The sequence below is a fragment of the Ursus arctos genome, unplaced genomic scaffold (assembly GCF_023065955.2).
Source record: "Ursus arctos isolate Adak ecotype North America unplaced genomic scaffold, UrsArc2.0 scaffold_13, whole genome shotgun sequence".
Taxonomy (NCBI): Eukaryota; Metazoa; Chordata; class Mammalia; order Carnivora; family Ursidae; genus Ursus; species Ursus arctos.
Window position 1 is genome coordinate 1,653,025 of NW_026622797.1, and position 16,881 is coordinate 1,669,905.

The window sequence follows — 16,881 nt, forward strand, 5'->3', positions numbered from 1 at the left end:
AGCTGCCCCCATGCCTTCCTTGTAGCCCAGGAGGTGTTCACAAATGGCTGACCTCCAGGACTGTAAGGGAACACGTCTGTGCTGTTCTGTTCCAGCAGAAGCCGGAGAGTCATATGCCCTACATTGCAAGACGTGCAGGCAGGAGGGGCCTATGTGGCTCAGACAGCGCTTCCCTTGGTTTACCTGGATTTGCCCCATTCCCGAGTCTGTCAGGCCAGCGTGCCATTGCATGAAATTAGACAAAATTCAGGGGACAGAGGGAAAATCTCCCTGTATATTTTTTTCTGAGAGCAAAAAATCTCAGACACTCCCCAGCAAACTTTTGTCACATGTCATTGCCTGGCACGGGTCACGGGCACGTTCAGAAAGGTCTCGTCATGGTCGGCTTGGATGGGCCTCTCAGCTGGGGTCCATGCTGCCCCCAGGGGCACTGCAAAGCCTGGAGACTGGGGGAGGGGTGGTTCCGGCACTAAAGGGTAGACGGGCCAGGGGTGCCGCTGAGCAAGCTATGGACCACAGCCCACGCCCCACAAGGAGGACTTCCTGCTCGCAAGCTCATGTTGCCTCAGGCTAGTCTGGAGCTGGGTCAGCTTCCTCTGAGAGACACGCTTGTATTCCAGGGCTGTCTGAGCAAATCCCGCATCCTGTCAGGACGGAGACGTTGGGATGGGTGTGGAGCAGGCGGCCTGCAGGCCTGTCACAGAACATGGCTCCCCCCTCGGCGGTTGGCTCTGGTTCCCGTGCCGGTGTGCCAGGCGGGGGGAAGCGGACGTGCCTAAGAGGATGCATGGCGGTTCCCGTGGCCCTGGGGGGCCAGCGGGTGTCCTCGTCCTCACCCTCGGGAAAACAGAGGCACCTGGGGTCCATGGAGGGCCAAGGGTCACAGATGGAGCAGAATGTCCTCGAGGAGGTGGCCCAGCTGCCCGAGTCCCAGCAGGATTTGGCAACTCTGGCCAGCCGAGCATGGACAGGCACATCTCAAGGACGAAAGAAAGTCTGGAGGACATGCTCGTTGGGCTGGACAGCTGGGCAGAGAATGCTCACCCCTCTGTCCACGGAATGCAAGCCCACAGCCTGGCTGACAAGGTACAGGCCCCACGTGCTTCAGGGGACCCTCTCCACCAATGGGACATTTCAGCCGCGTGGCCTGGGGGAGGCGTTCTCAGGGGTGAAAACCATGCAGACACAGGCTCTGCTAGCTGAACCCAGCCTGCAGATGAGGCTTTGCGGCGTTTGCCCGAGGTGGCCTGGAAGTGAGGAGTGTCAGAAAGACCATCTCAGCCGCACCAGCCCAGGGCAGGCACCGCAGGGTCTCAGTGGTGGAATTCCAGAGCATACAAAGGCATTGTTAAATGGATACACAAATGTCATATTTAAGAACTCACCGATTTCTTCCTCTTCAATTTGCAGCTGAAGTTTGGCAGAAAAAAACAGAAAATACTCAGGACAAACAGTGGAGTAATCCCACGTGTTCCGAGGAACCTTGACTTGTCTGCCTCCAACCCTCCTGGAACACGGGGCTTCCTGGCCATCAGGAGCCAGGAGCCGTGTTGCTGTGTCTTCCAGACATGGCACCAGGAGCTCACCACTGTCCCCACTCCCCAGGGAAGGGCAGAGAGCCGGGGCGGGGGGCGTCTTCATTCCTAATTCAGTCCACGCCAGTGCTGCTTTTTACGCGAGCCCTTTGAGAGCTTTCTTTGGGGCTTAAATGGGTACTTTACTAAATTCAACAGATTACGTAGCATCTTGTGGTATGAAAACATAAACCCAACAACAACAGAGAACCCTGAGAGATGCCATTATTTTGCAAAAATGCATTGAACCATCTGCACACAGCAGAGCCACCTTGGTGACACCAGACTTTCCTGATAAATTGTAACCACAGGAAGATTATAAATATCAGATTTGATGAGGCTGCAGGAAAAAGATAGATTAGCTTAGATATCCTACATCATCAGAGCACAGACGCGATTACTTGATAAACAGAAGACGTTTACAAACAGACATGGAGAGTAGGATTTTTAAAAGGGAAAACCACTTGTTTCAATTGCTTCAATGACGCTGACCTGCTTATAGCACCAGAGACGGGCCAAGAGTTGGGATGTGGCAACAAACCTTCCACGTGGCCCCTGAACTCAGGGCGATAGACATTCACCTGCTCCGCTGTGTTGGGATGATGCCACGTAGCAGAGAGAACCAGTCACGCTTGCGGGCCGGGTGAGGCAGGCGAGTCCACAGCAGGTGAGACCCAGACGCCTGGGTCCCCTCTGGGTCACCCCACCCCAGGACAGCTCCTCCTGGACAATTTTAAAAGGCAGCTCACAATGAAATGTGGTTAGCCTGGCTTTGAAGATGCAAAACCGGACTCACGACTGACTCTTATCAGTAAATGTCCACAGGACATTTTCAGCCGGAGTCCTTGCTCTTGCCCTGAGGACGGAGGCACAAAGTCCGGCTGGAGGAGTCACCTGGCTTCTGCATCACCTCTCCGCACACAAGCTCCTGTGTCGATGCAAGATGACGCCACGGCTGCCATGCTACCATGGACGCTTCCTGCCACGATGGCTTTTCCCTAGGCTCAGTGTTGAATGGAGAGGCTGTGACTCCCGTCACCCCGACTCCCCCGTGCCTGCCAGCCTCGGCGCAAACACAGGTGGCCTGAGTCCAGGACGTAGGGGAGGGCAGCAGGAAGGGGGCAGGGGCTGCACGGTGGCCCCTCCAGGGCTGTGACTGCTCCGGGGCCCCCTTCAGGAGACTGAGCAGGGAAGCAGGCTCAAGGCTTCCTGAGCTGGGGCCCCAGGGGCCGCGGACAGCTGGCAGGTATAACCCTTATCACCCCCAGCACCTGCGAGGTGTTTAGGGAAACTCATTCTCTCTAATCTGCACAACTCTGTGAAGGACCCACTATTACGTGCAGTCCGCAGATAAGAAAACTGAACCTCCACAGGTCAGGAGACTGTCCAAGTTCTCGAAACTGTAAAGCAACAGCACCATGATCCACCTGGTTTGAGCCCGCACCTGAGCGCCATCCCCTAGCCCAGTGACCCGTGCGGGACGGTGGCTTTGACCAATAGCTTGGGCTTGGGGAGGGTCTGAGGCCCTGTCTGCCGTCCCTGGGAAACTGGTGGGTTTGCCCTGCTGGCTGAAGGGCCGTCTGGGACTCCTTCCTGCCCCAGGGTTCTGCGGATGGGCGACAGGCTTTCCTATGATGCAAAAGCCCTTCAACCCATAGCTCACGGGCTCCCAGCACCAGAGCCTTTAGGTAAACATTATTCTTTGAAATCCCCAAAATAAAACAGGAAGGGGCAGAGAGATCTTGGGGTGCACAGGTCTGGTTGGGGGCATGGCCAGACCTCTTCCAAGGGCCCCACCCTGAGCCACTTTGGGAAATCCAGGAGTTCAGAGGGACGCAGCTTGAAAATTCCCGCCCTGGAGCTCGAACGGCCGTTGTGGCCTCTCTGCAGCTTCCGGGGGGGTGTGGATTTGGCGTGTGGTCCAGAGCAGGACAGAGGAGGGACATGCCCAGATTTCTGTGTTCACACCTGGCCTGAGGAGACACGTGCCCTACGTCCCGAGCAAGAGTGAAGGAGGAGCTTCTCCCGCAGGCAACTCCAGTCCCACCCTGAGCCTGGGGGAGCTGGGGACACAGGGGCCCTTCAGCAACTGCGGGCTCCAGAAGGACCCCTTTTCCACAAAATCCCTCTCTGCTTCAGCCTCTGGAAGAGGAGGGTGAAGACGTCCACTCCCTGTGGGCATTCCAGGGCCTGGAGTCCCCCTTGGAGGCTCTGTCCCCTGGCTCCGTGTGCCACACCCTGGTCATCACGTGTCTGCCCAGCTGTGCTGGACCTGAGCCCCGTCCCAGAGGCCACAGGAAGTGGGATGCAGGGCAGCTCATGCAGCTGGAAGGACAGGGCAGCCCGTGGGAAGGAGTCGAGTTTCTCTCGAATTCCACTTATCTGGAGCACTCCCTGCTCTCAAGGCTTCAGGCGTGGGTTCAAGCCCGCGGCTCCTTCACCCCTTCTGTCTGGGCGGAGCGGCTTCTGGGGAAGAGGCAGTGAAAGTACATCGGCAAACACTGTGCGTCCCGGGGCTGGAACCACCGGAGGGAGAGATCGCGGGATGAGCCGAGAACCATCGCCCTCCGTGTCTCGTTCCCACATGGCCCATGTCCGGTGCCCGCTGATCCAGGCCTGGTGGTGACACAGGTCCAGACAGGTGGACCTCCGCGGCTCTGTCCCCGGCCCTCCCTTGCAGTCAACGCTGATGTCCCGTGACTCAGCCATGGGCGGCTCTGTCCCTTCCTCCCTGCAGACCACCCCGAATCACCACGGAAAGCCACATCCTCTCTGAACTCGAATGAGTGTGTGAGAAAGAACAACTTAAACCACTTCTATAAAAACATTCTCCTAATTTACTGTCAGAGATGGTTTAGAAGCATCGAGTTTCTGTTGTTTCCATTCTTAGCAGGGGTTAAATTTACTCAAAGAGTATATTAACAGAAATAAGAAGTGCTCAGTTGGCCAACTGGTCGTGTGTCCTCCTCACAGGCAGGAGAGGCCCAGGGCCGTGCGCAGACTTTGTGTCACGAGGGCAGAGAGAGGCACCCACGGCGCAGGTGCGAGTCTCCATACGGACACGCACAGGAGACCCCGAGCTGCACCCCCACCCCTTCCTCCAGGGCTCTGAACCACGACAGCTGCACGAAGCCACAACCAAAGCCGTTTCCCTTGAAGGGCACCTTCTTCCACGTTCCTAAATTAAAAAGGAAAAAACAAGAGTTATCTTCTTTTGATGCTGTCAGTTTTCTGATGAAAGGGGAGCTGCAGATACCAGTCTTTCTGGAAGGATGCGCGCTCCGTGGGGAACAAGTCAACACAGGTGCACTGTGACTGTGGGAGGCAGGTGGGGCCAAGCCAGCCCTCCCTTCCCGCACAGCTCCCTCCAGCCGGCCCGAAGCCGCCTGGCCGCCCAGGAAGCGCCGGGCCCTCGCTGGTGTTAAGTCTCCTTATCAACAACCGCCCGCCCTGCCCGCCTTATCCGGCCCGGGCACCTGGAAAGCAATAAACTGTGGGAAGCGCCGCCATCCGCGCCCTCGGCGCTCGGCCCGCCAGACCGTTGCTCAAGATCAACAGCGTCCGCTCCAAGGAGCAAACATTCACATCAAAGTGGCTGCTTCCTCCAGGAAGCCGCGTGTCTGCCATAAAAGTGACATGAGGGGGTGAATGGGGCTTTGTTACCTGTCCAGCGGCCTGTGTCGGACGCGAACTTTCGGCGGCCGCTCTGAGAAAGGGGCTGACACACGCCAGCCAGTGGGGCCGGAGAGTTCCAGAACTGCCCGCCACAGACACAACTGCCAGGCCTCCTGCCACCTCCATGTCCCACGGCCCTGGGGCCGGTCCACACTGTGGTGTGCCCCAGACCAGGATGGTCCACACTGTAGTGTGCCCCAGACAGTCCACACTGTGGTGTGCCTCAGACCAGGACGGTCCACACTGTGGTGTGCCTCAGACCAGGACGGTCCACACTCTAGTGTGCCTCAGACCAGGACGGTCCACACTGTGGTGTGCCTCAGACCAGGACGGTCCACACTGTAGAGTGCCTCAGACCAGGACGGTCCACATTATAGTGTGCCACAGACCATCCACACTGTGGTGTGCCTCAGACAGTCCACACTGTGGTCTGCCAAGAGCAAAGATGGTCCATACTGTAGCGTACCCCTGGTTGGGGTCCTCTCCCGAGGCACGCACCATGCACGTGTGTGTGTGTGCACACGTGTGTGCATGAGTGCAGTTGTCCATCTCTATGGCACCTGTGTGTCTCCGGACTCCAGGGCTTCTGTGTCTTCAGAGCCGGTCGTCTTCTGCAGCCTGGTCCCTGCCGCTCTGACCCGGGCTGCTCCTGGGGACCGGACGTCTCCTTGCACCCTTGCTGGCCCACTTGCTCAGTGAGCTGATGGCGGCACGACCCTTGGTCCCTTCTCCCAGCGCCCCAAAGCGTCGGGCGCAAGCGGGCACGGGGCCTGCACGGAGTCTCGGCGGTCACCCCTGGGCCCCTCCGAGCTGACGGGGGGGAGGTGGGCCTTTGGGCCACCAGCCAGCAGCTGGAAGCTGAGGTCGGCGGGAGGTGGGCAGTGCAGCTAGCTGGGGGCCCGTTTCCCCCAGAGGAGGGCAGGGCGGGCCCTGGTGCACACCTGCCACACAACCCCGGACAACAGTGCCATCTGGTGGCGACTCCCCTGTGGGGCTTCCCCAGGGTCTGACCCTAAAACCTAGCCTGAGCAGAGTGCCGCCCTGGGGTGGCGGAGGGACGCACACGTCAGCTTCCAGGGTCCACACAGCCCCTCGTCTTGTTACCAGAAGAACAGTGTCCCCAGAGAGAGGTGCCCAAGTCCCAGCACAGTGCCCTTTATTTGTAAATAACAATGTGACTTTATTTGTGCAGATGCTACCAAGTGAAGACGGGGCCGTCGTAGAGGAGGGTGGACCCTGATCCAGTGACCACTGTCCCTCCAGGAAAGGCGGAGACAGACACACCCGGGAGAGGCCCCATGAGAGACAAGGGATGCGGCCACAAGCCCAGGGACCCTGGGGCCACACAGGGCTGCAGGCAGCAGAAGGGACCCTCCCTGGAGCCCCCGCAGGAGCACAGCCCCGTCCCCCCAGATGCCGGCCTCCACCTCCAGAGCCTGGAGGCTGCACTTCTGCACTCAGGGGCTCTACGCTCTTGGGCAGGAAGCTTGTCCCGGGGAAGAGGAGGTACCCCAGTGGGGGCGTGTGTGCAGAGAAGGGAGGACGAGGCCCCAGGCTGTGCGGGGGAACTGGCCCCGGGAACCCCGCAGGTGAATGGTGGACAGCGGGGGGGGGGGGGGGCACCACCACTCACAGTGCAGTGGCCTGGGGCACCGTGCGAGTAAGGACCAAAGCAATGCCACTGACATGGTGCCCTGGGGACGTCACGCTGCCAGTGAGCGTGACCCATCCACAGCCCGGGAGCAGCCCCACCTCCAGCAGCAGAGCCTCCGGACATCGGGTTCTGCATCTCCCTGGGAGTGTTTCACCGCCCTGCAAGGTGGGTGCCTGGGAGGACGCCAGCTCTGCTTCCATCCATTGTTCCAAAGAAGGAACGGTTTTTGAACAAAAACAGCCCCACGCAGAGCCTGGACCAGGCCGAGGAGAGTGGGGCACAGTCCTCAGGATGGAGGACACTTAAAACTGTGTCGCGAACAGTCGGAACTGACGCGGAAATCCCTGCTGAGCGAGACACCAAAAGTCAACCCAGGATCGGGATGACTGGTTTCTCTGTCTCGGGTGGCCCTGCGGCTCCAGCCCCACATCAATTTAGGAACAAATGGTGCCACTCTTCTTGGCACTCAGAAATGGCAAGCTGAATCAGTTGGGGGGGGGCGTCATGGCCCTTGTGGTCAGTGACCAAACCTGTCCGCTCGAGGCCACCACACTGCCCACAGAGGCCAGTCCCCGTGCCCTGCCAGCAGCAAGCGCACTCCTGGGCACCCCGGGGGCTGCGGCTGCACGGGGTCTGTGCAGGACTTCTTGGCCAACCCGGGGCCCAGCAGACACCCACCGGGAAATGTCCGTGGTCTGCCACCCCACAGTTCCTGTGTGGCTCCCGTGTCCAGGTCCATACTTCATGGAGCTCCGGGAAAGTGTGTATGTAGCATCTTTGGGCGTGGGAGTAACATCATCTCCTGTGACCCCTTTGTCCACTTCAGATCAAATTAGATCACAGTAGACTTTGGGGCAGACGGAACACGGACACTTACACGGTAGTTTGCTGAGGGCCAGCTTCCAGCTAGAGTCAGAGGACTCTGCAGGGAGGGTCAACCATAGTTCCTCACGCGGGTCTCAGCCCTTGGTCTGAGGCTGCCCCCTGGTGGCTGGCAGTGGCTCTGCATGACCCGGCTCATGAATTCTGCAGCTTTTAAAAACTTGGGCGTCGTTGACACAGGATGTGACATTAGTTTTGGGTGTAGACACAGGGACTCGAGACGTTTCTATGTGATTGCGTGCTCACCGCAGGTGTGTCTGCCACCTGTCCCCATACCCGCTGCTGCAGTACCCTCGTCTACACCCCCATGCTGTGCCTTGTTCTCTCCATAGACCAGAAGCCTGTTGCCCCCGCTCCCCTCCACCCATGTTCCCTCATCCCCCACCCCCTTCCCTCTGGCAACCATCCATTTGATTCTGTGTCTTTACAGGTCTGATTCCGGTTTTGGTTTATTCACTTGTTTTGTTTTATAGATTTCACATGTAAGTGGACTCACATGGTGTCTGTCTTTCTCGGTCTGAGGGATCTCATTTGGCCTCTAGTTCCATCCGTGCTGTTGTAAATGGCACAGTCTCATCCCTTGTGTGGCTACACGACGTTCCCTTGTGTACACCGCACCTTACTTATCCGGTCTTCTGCGGATGGGCACTTGGGCTGTTTCCACACCTCGGCTACTGTGACGAATGCTGCAGTAAGCAGAGGGGTGCATGTATCTTTTCAAAACAACTCAACACCAAAACGAACAAACAATCCAATGAAAAGAATGGGCAGAGGACCTGAGTAGACATTTTTCCAAAGAAGGCATATAGACGGCCAACAGACACCTAAAAATATGCTCAGCGTCACTCATCACCAGGGAAGTGCAATCAAAACCACAGTGAGATACCACCTCACACCTGTAGAAAGACACGCACAGTCTCTGGGCCTTTGCAAGGGCAAACGACAGCCCCACTAAACACTTCTCCTAGTGTAAATCCCCAAGGAGGCCAATATGAACTGAGCTAAAGGGGCAGATTCGTCTAAGGAAGAACCTGGGTGTCTCACGGGCTGGGCTGTTCCAGGCACAGGGGGACGGTGAGGGACAGACAGCCGGGCCTCTCCTCCTGCACAGTGTTGGGCAGGACTGGAGCCATGGGTAGCCTCCAGGGGGCAGGGCGGGGGTCTGGGCAGAGTGGGCAGGCGGCCACCCTGCTGGACGGCAGGAGAAGGCACCTCCATGGTGGCAGAGGGACCGGCGGGCCAGGAAGAGCCAGTGTTGCAAGTGGGGAGACGGTGCCCGGCCCAGGCAGCAGCGAGGTGCTTCTGGAAGCGCAGGGTAGACCCGGCGTGGCTTCACTGCGTGGCCAGGGCAGAAGGCCCACAGAAGCCAGCTCTGGCCGCAGAGGAACGACCCTCCCTGGGTCCCCCCACCCCCACAGCATTGTAGGGAGAGCAATGGAGGCAGCCCAAAATGGGGGTGGTGGACAGAGGCTCTCCCAGGCAGCCTGCACAATACGATTTTCTTGGCTTCATGCTACTTGGTGCCCTGGGAATTAAAGATCTATGCAAGGTGGTCTCGGTCCAGAATTTCATCTGACAGGTGGCAGGTTCCTGTCTTCTGCTGCTCTTCCCTTTTTTATTTTTTTAAGATTTTATTTATTTATTTGACAGAGAGAGAGACAGGCAGCGAGAGAGGGAACACAGGCAGGGGGAGTGGGAGAGGAAGAAGCAGGCTCCCAGTGGAGGAGCCTGATGTGGGGCTCGATCCCAGAACGCCGGGATCACGCCCTGAGCCGAAGGCAGCCGCTTAACAACGGAGCCACTCAGGTGACCCTGCTGCTCTTACCTTTGCCGAGTTTGGGTTCTGACCCAGAAATCCAAGTGGATCCATAAAAAGGGAGCAGACCCTTCCCCCCAAAAGGGAGATGCTTCTAGTGTGTGTCTCCAAGCACCTTCCAGGGAGCCCCTCTGCTCCCTCCACTGCCCCCAACAAGAGCCCCTGAACGGACCCTGGGGAAGGCGTGCAGCCCCGCCAGCTTGAACAAAGAAACATGGGGCCTTTGCTTTCCTTCAACACTGACAGCTTCCGTGGCTCCTGGTGCCCAACAGCGGGGGCCAGAAGTGACCTCCGTCCTCCTGAAGCCCCTGCTGGAGAGACACCAGGCAGCCCAACCACACTTCTCCCGCCTGCAGCAACGCTAGGCCGCTCTGCGGGAAAGCAGCGCTTTGTGCACTGAGAATAAAAACGCTTGAAGGAGTCCTGTTTCCCCAACTGTCCTTTGAAGTTCAAAAGGAGATAGAAAAGACAAATGGGGGCACCTTGGTGGCGCAGCGGTTAAGCGTCTGCCTTGGGCTCAGGGCGTGATCCCGGCGTTGTGGGATCGAGCCCCACATCAGGCTCCTCTGCTATGAGCCTGCTTCTTCCTCTCCCACTCCCCCTGCTTGTGTTCCCTCTCTCGCTGGCTGTCTCTACTGTCAAATAAATAAATAAAATCTTAAAAAAAAAAAAAGACAAATGGATAACAAATTCTTCTTCCAAGATGGAAGGAGCGCTCAGGCTCAATCACCAGTAACCGACAGATACCCCCAGTTTTCTGCATCCAGGTCTCAGAGCCTCTCTTGCAAAACACTGGTCACTCCAACCCCACACTCCCTCCTCGTTTGCGTGGCAGTGGCCAGAAGCCTGCCCCCAAAAATAAATAAGTAAAGCAGAATATTGCGAAATACTTGGAGATTCACTGTGAGCCAGCGAGTCTGCAAATAATTTTCAAGATGAAAAATGAAAATAGTATTAGTTTGAGTCGGGATGGGGTGTGACTTCAGCACGATCTTGGTAAGGCCCACTTTGCTCAGAGGCTCAGACAAAGAGCAGAATTTTAATTTGCAGTGTTGGGTTCATCTTGAACCCTTAACCACATACACCTGGTAAACGGTGTTAATAACCTGAGCGAGTTCTTTCCAGTTTCGGAGGCCACGTTCATACCCGTCATCTTCACGGGGGCTCCCTGCACTCCTGGGTGGGAGGCATGGCGTTCAAAGGCTCCAAGATCCATCGAACAGGCGGCTGAACGGAAGGAGTGAGACCGTCTGCCCCATGCTCAGGAGCCGTGCCAAACCGGAACATGAATCCTGCTCCCGTCTCCAGTCTCCCACTGAGCAGCCGCACTTCCCGGCCCACCTCCTGCACCGAGCACGGCTCCCTGAGACCCGGGCCAGGGGCTACATAAGCCCCAGCAGCCAGGCTTGGGGGGGAGTGGGGACCAAGCACCACAGCTCCCGCTGGCAGCCCACCAGCTTGTGAGCACGCAGAGACTCCCAGGTCCCAGAGCCCCCAGATGCTTCCTGGCGCGTGTGAGGTTGTCAGCCCCAGGCATGCTCCTGCACGGGGCGCCTTCGGGGAAGCCTTCTGAGGCAGGTGGGAGGGTGTCCCCAAACAGGACTCGTACATCAGCCTCCCTCCTGCTTCCCACTCCCCTCAGATCGGGAGCGGGGCACTTTTCCTAAAACAATGTTCAGGGGAGCAGGGCTCTAATGTATCTTAAACGTTAAAGGAATTTTGTTTCTTGTCCATGTACAAAGTATGTGTGTGTGTTTTACAACAAATACAGTCCATAGAGAAAGTGTAAAGGAAAGGGGGAAACATCCCAAAGCCCCACAATGCGGCCAAGTCTATTACTACACACTTTTCCACCCAAATCAGATGATAATATACATGCTTTTCCTGGCAGCTTGACCCACCTGAGGACGCTCCCCACAGGCGAGTCCCATGCCCTTGAGTGGCTGCTTGCGGGCTGGGTGATGAGGTCTGTAACCAGTCCCTTGTGTCCTGGGTGAGTGTCTCCATCCTCAGAACACGGACGGAAGGGAGGAGGAAGGCCACCAGGTGTGGCCAGCAAGGTGCCACTGCTCTCTGTCCTTCCAAATCTCATCTGAGACACTGAGACTCACAGGCCGTTTGGGGTGCAGCAAACGCAGGTGGCGCGAGGCATGCCCTGTGTGGGCGGTGGTGGGCGTGGGGACTGTCAGAATGCACCAGATTTGGGGAGGACCCTCACCCTCTGAGTGCAGGACCACCCCCAGGACCACCCTCCAGGACCACCCCCCAAGATCACCCCCCAGGACCACCCCCAGGACCACCTCCCAGAACCACCCCCCAGGACCATCCCCAGGACCACCCCCCAGGACCACCCCCAGGACCACCCCCAGATAGTCATTTCTCAGGAGGGACCACATTTCAAGGGTCCTTTCTGTTTCCCGTGTATCTTCAGTCAGTTGTTTCCAATGAAGGATGGAGGTGGTCGTGCCGTTTCTGGCACTGGTCATGGTTAGCGCTGCGGTGGACGCCTTGTACAGTAGCCATTACTGCCTCCCGTTCCTCCCTGCGGAGGCCGCGAACGTGTCTTCTGATTCACCCCGACTCGTCGGTCATGTTGCAAAGACGACCGTGGTGGAAGGTGCTGGGACCCCTCTCCTTGCCCTATGGAGACCCCATGCCCCTCGAGACGGTCTTGCCCGGCCAGCTCCCCTGCCAGCCTGCGCGAAGCACCCCCTTCCCGCCTCTCTGTCCAGGCCAAGGCCGCTCTGCCGCTATGGCCCAGTGCTTCGCCAGAAGCCAGATTGCTTTTCAACACCACTAACCTCGTTCAAGAAAGCTCGATTTCACATGCCAGGATATGCCTGACAAACAAAAGATATTTCTATCATACAAATAAAGAGCGTGTTCAAGAAAGTGTCAGATCTGCCATCACCAACGCCTGGATCCCATTTCCAATATTGGCTAAAATTTGAACCATCAACTTTGTAAATAAAAAAAGCTTTATTTTTTTTCACCTTGGGGAGTGGGGTGGTTCTTGATTGTCCTCAAAGAATGTCTTTTAATATTATGCACATTTAGAAACACACTTCGAAAGCGTGGGTCTTACGCAATACAGCCCTCTCTGAAAGCACATGAGGACGTGCTGAACTCTTGCGCACACGATGTGACGTGAGGCCACGCGGGCGCTGCGCCGTCCCACTGGGCTCACGTGAGGGACGTGAGGAGAAAGCTCTGAGATGGCTCACTGGCTCTTCTCACTGGCAACGTCTGTCATTTCTTAAAGGAGTCCAGGGACACATGGGCCACTCTGGGCAAACACCAGCTCTCCTGACGCTCGTGGACAGGAACGTGCCCGCAGTGCGATGATGGATGTTTTCCTTTAGGGAAGGGAATTCGTTCTCCTCGCCTCCCATCCTCCCAGGCCGCCGGCACAGAGCCCCGACGGGGGAGCCTCAAAGCCCCGCAGTGGACACAGGGGCACACGGTGCAGACGGGGTCCCGCTGAGGGAGACAGTACTGAAGGACCAGTCACTGGGGGCTGGGAGCCCCCCAGGAGCGGCCGCACGGGACACAAACGATCTCGGATTGAAGGCCACCGAGTTGGCACAGGGGTCTTGGAATCGGTGGAGGCCAAGCCCGGTTTCCGGGGGGTGTCTTCACACCCCTGGGTCTGGAGCCAACCCTGCTGTGTGACGGGTTCAGCCAGGGGAAGAACATCAGTCTCTGTGCTCCCAAACCAGGCAGACAAGCTAAGCCTGGGGTCCCGGGGAGACGCCAACTTAACAGCACCTTATAAACCCTAGCCTGCTCCACCCGCCATAATGGGGACCAGCACCAGGACCAGAGGCGCAGGCTCCAGGAAGACGGCCCCGCCAGACCACTGCCCTGCTCAGGACAGGGAGAGGGGGCACTGTGAGTCTGTGTGTGTGTGTGTGTGTGTGTGTGTGTGTGTGTGTTTTATTTTGTTCTGTTTGAGATCACGCTCTCGTGCCCTAAGAAACCTGTGCTTACCCGGACAGCACAGGGATCCTCTTCCATTTTCCTCCTGGAGTTTGTAGTATCAGTTTTTCCATTTCTCTCTCTGATCCCTTTGGAGTTAATTCTTGTATGAGGTGCAAGACATGGATCAAAGATTTCTTGTTTGTTTGTTTGTTTTTGGCATATGGGTATACAATTTTTCCAGCACTATTTTGAAAAGATTCTTATTCCACTGAATGGCCTTTAAACACTTTTCAAACATCCATTGTCCTTATATGCATGGATCTGCCACCACATTCTTGACTCTGTCCTGCTGACCCGTCTGTCCTGCTGACCCGTCCGCCCGCCTCTCCGGCCGTAGCATTGCACCCTGCTCACTGTAACTTCGTAACAAGTCTTGAAATCAGGTAGCGTTTGTTCTCGGTTTTGTTTTTCTTTTTCAAATTTGTTTTGTTGTTCAAGATCCCTTGCATTTCCAAATGAATTTTAGGGTCAGCTTGTCTATTTCTACCAAAAAACGACCTGCAGAGGTTTTCACTGGAATTGCATTAAAGCCATAGGTAATTTGGAGTGTTGACATTTTAATAATACTGAGTCTTCTGACCCAGGAACAAGATCCAGCTCTCCGTTCATTCAGATTGTCTTTGATTTCCCTCAGCGATGTTTGATAGCTTTAATTGTGCAGGTTTTCACATGATCCATCATATTTATCCCTGAGTATTTTGTTTAAACTCACTCAGTAACCCTATGCTAGAAAATTATTGGTATTGTCATTTTGAAACAAATATAGGACTATCGTAAGATAAAATAAAATGTAATCCTGTTCATCTTGTTAGAAATCAACATTTTTGCACAAGAAAAGAGATATACAAATATAAATAGCAAAGGAGAGAAGTAAAAATCCTAGGTCCTTTTTTTTTTTACTTCGTGAACATCTAAGTTACTAACTAGTTGCAAACAGGAACGGAGAAAGTTTCCAGAGAGAACCTGGCTGACAGCAGCGTCATCAAGTGATAAAAGGAAACCGCATCGGTGGTAAGACGGGAAATCGTGTGCCCCTGACAGGGCGCGGCAGGAACGGGCATCGTGCTCCTACCCTGAGGCCTGCGCCCAGCCTGGACTTAGGAGCACGGATGGTATGGTCCTCACAGGCGCCAAAGTCGGAAATCAAAGACAGAGCCATCCCAGACCGAAGGAGAGACTCGGGAAGCGACAAGCCAACCCGAGGCCGCTCGGGCCTGGATCCCTCTGCTGGAAAAGACTTTCCAGAGGCAGCAGGCAGAGTTTCTCCCGGGTCCACGGCTCAGGGGGTGGCGATCGCTGGGTGCCGGCCTCTGCCTGGTGGTTACAGGAATCACGGCAACATGGGAGTGCGTCCCGGATGACGAGAAATGCCCGTGAACGTCTGGCTGGGGTCGGGCTAGCAACTCACTCCTTTTTGTTTTCAGGAACGAACAGTTCTTTCTAATGTATTTCCAACTTTCCTCTAAGTTTGTCATTATTTGAAAAACAAATGTGGTTTTTAAAAAACCAGTTTATTCTATTCTTCCAAAAGGCTGGGATTTCTGAGTGCAACTCCCTTCTGTTCTAGAAGACAGCCTGTCAGCAATCTTGTCCAGAAACAGAAGAAAGAAGGGCATCTCTGTGGGTTCTCGTGTATGCTGACCACCCCTCTCCAACGCTCCAGAGCCTCACGTGCTCAACCCCAGCGCACACCCTGGTTAAACTGTCGTCATTCCTCTTGTCTCAAGTCCTGATGTCCAGGAGCAGGTGAATAGTAATTCCTCTTTCCTATTGTGGGCTGGCTCCTTCCAAGGTCCCCTGGGCAGGACGCCTGTGTGACTCTGTCGTTGAAGCGTCTGCCTTCAGCTCAGGTCACAATCCCAGGGCTATGGAATCAAGTCCCGCATCGGGCTCCCTGCTCCATGGGGAGTCTGCTTCTCCCTCTGCTGCTCTCCCTGCTTGTGCTCTCTCTGTCTCTCTGACAAATAAATAAATAAAATCTTTAAAAATAAATTAATAAAATCTAAAAAAAATACAATGAAGGCCTCCGGGCACAAGGGATGCACTGAGAGCCCCCCTCTGACACGGAGGGCATTGTGGGACCATGGAGGGCGGGCATGAGTGCACGCGCCCAGACAGAAGTCCTTGCTCAGGGCAGCTGGGACATTACGTGGAAGTCAATGAAAGGCCCCCTGTGAGCATTAAAAAAAACAGCTATTTTTAAAATGTAGTTATCTGCCCTAAGGCGCCATCAGCCACCCCAGACCTCATGGTGAGCGGTTTAACCGTAACCCCAGCCGCCCCGTGAATGCACAGAGGAGAAGGGTCCGTTCACCAGTCGCTCAGGCTGGAAACGCCCGCCGATGGGAATGCTGCTCCACGAATCAGACGCTCTCCCACCTGCGGCTCCCACCAGCTTTGCAATCAAAGGCGCCTCTTCAAATTGTGCACGAGAAATAATTTTGTAGAGTAGACAACTAGTATCATGAGGGAGAGATCTGTTTTCATTAATACTATGGTACTTGCTGTCTCGAATACATAAGCAACTCCGTAGCAATAACAACCATTTAAAAACTAGATTTGAAAAAGAGAGAGCACACGTATCTGTGGTGACCCGATTGTATAAGGAGGCGAACTGCAGTGGGTGATTCAGGCAGCACTGAACAGCATCACCACGCTCTCCCTCTGCGTAAACCGCTGGCATCGGCTTCAAGCACACTGGCCGTTGATACCAAGTTACTAGGCCGTTGCTGTTTTTATGCTGGAACAGACGCAGACGCCTAGAAAACGCCACATCATGCGAGCGTGGATGTGACGCCTGCGATCTGCTTGGAGCTTTGCCATTTTCCATGTGTGTTCTCACGTGGCGCACACTTCACGCAGACGACGGGGAGCATGTCAGACAGCCGCGTCTGGTGATCGAAGCGGCCGTTAGAAGCGCCTTGAAGAAGGCGCGGCTGCCGGGAGGGCATGAGCTGCGCGGGCGCTGGGGCCAGGCCCACGTCCCGCCAGCTTCCTAGACGTGCTTGGTGGTCAAGCATCCCCGGGGGTGAAGACTCTATCCAGATTTCAGTAGGATGTGGGCCGAAGGTAAAACTGAGATTTTTTGAAATAGGACTGTGTGTTCAGAAAGGAACAACAAGCCACCGAGAGCTCCCCAGTCCCAGCTCCCGACCCCCAGCCCGTCTCTGCCGGTGACTTGCCTCACAGGTGAGGAGCAGGAAGCTAGAGGCTCTGAAGTAACCTGTCCAAAGTCGGGGGGAAGTTCTTGTTGGGCCTGAGCTTGAGTCCGGGTCCCAACCTACAGGGGGAAGGAGGGA